Source organism: Seriola lalandi, unplaced genomic scaffold (genome assembly GCF_002814215.2).
Source record: "Seriola lalandi dorsalis isolate HSWRI2012SDOR001 ecotype SW California unplaced genomic scaffold, Sedor1 jcf7180002051387, whole genome shotgun sequence".
Lineage (NCBI taxonomy): Eukaryota > Metazoa > Chordata > Actinopteri > Carangiformes > Carangidae > Seriola > Seriola lalandi.
This window is the reverse complement of record NW_019521940.1, coordinates 1,855-4,646: the sequence shown is the minus strand read 5'-3', so window position 1 is coordinate 4,646 and position 2,792 is coordinate 1,855. Positions and strand designations below refer to the sequence as shown.

Here is a 2,792-nt window from a genome sequence, read left to right as displayed (position 1 = left end):
TCAACCCAGTTGTCTACACAAGCTGCCTAATGGCTCATGTTTTCCTCATGCTATCCACCAGGGAGCATGACCTGAGCTATATGTTTCATGTGTGTAACTGCTGTGATCGCCTCTGAGGCTCTGAGTGTTTCCAAAGCACAAGTAACCTACAATTCAGACTTTGAGCTTGGAGGGTGTTTTAGATGTGTTCATGTTGGGTAAAGAGACAAAAATCCATAACTTTTGGAAAATCTTTGCTTTCTTTTTGTGTTGTGACTCACCTTCAACACTTGGTGGCGCTATGATACAATAAATAACATCTGACTCAGCGTTCAGTAGGCTGACATTCCCCAACAACCTCCCCCTTTCTCTACCGCTCCTCAGCCATGTCTCCCATCTCTCTCTGTGTCTCTCTCTTTACAGGTGATATGTTGAGCCAGCAGTTCACAACTCCGGAGGAAGTTATCCACAACCATGGTTCTGATGTCATTATTGTGGGACGGGGTGTGTTGGAGGCCCCTGATAGGCTGCAAGCTGCCGAGTCTTACAGAAAGTCAGGCTGGGATGCTTACACAAAGAGACTGAGCCAGAGTGGACAATAAGAGCTCAGGTGTAGCATCTGTGTCATTACATCTCATTTCAAATTTAAACTATCGATGTAATGATGATCTCTGCAGATGAACTAGAACTATTACATTTTACATTGTCCAGGAACAGGAGTGTGCACGTTATTGTGCATATAGTCGTATGTATACATGTGCATCTGTACACCACACTGCCAAACCAAAATACACACCTGTTCCTGCACAAATACATAGTTTATTAACATTTGTAGGGGATACCTGGCAGGAGTAGGGAATCAGACACTTTGTGTTCTTCTGATTCCCTCCTATTGACCTGGCATCTGATGCTCTGAGGTAAATGTCTCCAATTGGAGATAAACGGCAGCTTCCGTATGATAGATAGTTTTATATAAATGTTTTTTCAATTGTGTGTTCTGCCGTGGGCTGCTCAAATATAAATCTAGACGTCATTCCACCAACAAAGATGACCATCTTCCAGCCAGCGTGAAGCCTTTATTTGTCACAAACCTACAGACTTGTCATACAGGAGTGGGTGTGGCTAAAACTGTTTAATTATATAATGCTTCTGTTGAAATTATGAGTATATTAAGCACACAGTGGAGCATCTTTTGTATGTTGAGTTGTCCAGTCTGCATTTTCCTCATCACTGTTCACAAGGTCACACACATACTAATTAGTGCAAGACAGTATCTTTAATTCCTCTAAATACTAAATCATCTCAACTAGTAACTTTTTTGTGCTGTATTTCCATTGATAAAGTGGAAGTAAAAGGACAATTAGCTTTTCCACCTAAACTCTGGCCACCTCATGGATCCTGCAGGGAAAAGAAAAGAAGAAGGAAACGTATTGGATTGTTACAAAGAAGTCTCTGACATTTCTCTCTCCATCTTATCTGGTCTGTGGGACTGTAACATTACAGTTGTACCCATCCACACACAAGAAAGGTCTACTGGGTGAAGTATGCTGTTGGATCGGTCAAGGTAACATTCAGTGTATCCAGTGTATTGTTTCTTTCCATGTGCCACAATTTTTTAAAACAAATAATTATTTTCGCCATATGTTGGAGCGTTTTGTAAATATTCAAATACTATTTTTTTATACATAATAGCAGTTTGTGTTTTCCCTTTCCACACTGATCCATGTTTCATCACGTTTAAATCTTATATGAATTAAAATGATATTCTGTTTATCACATTTATTTTTAAGTTGTGGTCATCATTAATGCTTCTGAAGATAACATAGAGTTGAATATTATGATTAAAATACTTGTTTGGAAACTCGCTGTTTCTGATTTGTTATTGAGAAACTTAACTGTGATGTAATGAGGAACTTCTCAAGTAACAACTCTGTATCACTTTACTGAACAAAGCTATACAAACTGTGGTTTGCCTTTGGTTTACAGTTTTCTTCTAATGATCTGGTAAGAAAGTGAAACTGTTTGAACAAGGCCAAATAACGCCCCACCCTTCTGCACATTTTGGGATTACCCGGAGGCGGAGTCAGGGACTTCCAAACTAGCGGGTGCAACCAACCAACCTAATCTTTTATCTTTTTTTTGGCAGAGACGCCCATCCGCCAATCTATACTATCGATTTATGGTGGGACACAGCCTTGAAACAACTCCCGTTAGATCTCCTAAATATACGACAGAATGGAAAACATTAGCATTGACACTTTAATCCTGAAACTTCACGATGTGAACGCGGTGAAGTTTGGAGGGTACAAGCTGAAGAGCGGCATGATGACACCTATTTATATCGATGTGAATGTTGTGGTATCGCACCCTGCTCTCATGAATCAGGTAAACACGTTTGTCTTTTACTCATTATAGTCTGAGTGACTTTTGAACAATTAAAAAAAAGATCTGTAGAAATGAATCCCAAAACCCGAAAGTTAGTTAGTACTTTATCACTTTCGGTTTCCGCGTCCCGGAAGTCTATGGGATTTAGATTAGATGGCTGAAATAAGGTCTGTGGTTAACACAAGCTCATGACATTTTCCCGTTTTATTCTCAACATAAAATACGTCAGTAAATACCCCAGTCGTGAGGTTCTTTATGCTTTTACGTCCCCTAATCCTCACAACCTTACTGACTTTAAAAGACCTTTAAACCTCCTGTAGCTACACTGTCCTAAGGCTAAATGTTATGTTCGCGTGAACATGTCAGTTAAGAAACATGGCGAAGGAGGAGATGGTCCAGTATAGCAGAGACCTAAAAGCCAAGGAAAG

General features: G+C 39.9%; 1 pseudogene across 1 annotated transcript in view; it reads left to right on the top strand.

Annotated features, from left to right (window-relative positions):
* Nucleotides 1–2,131: 2,131 nt before the first annotated feature.
* LOC111649622 (uridine 5'-monophosphate synthase pseudogene) overlaps nucleotides 2,132–2,792 on the top strand; it is a 2,509-nt pseudogene continuing 1,848 nt past the window's right edge. The window contains exon 1 of the transcript XR_015436748.1: nucleotides 2,132–2,364. The product of XR_015436748.1 is annotated as a uridine 5'-monophosphate synthase pseudogene (transcript). The remainder of the gene's footprint in view (nucleotides 2,365–2,792) is intronic.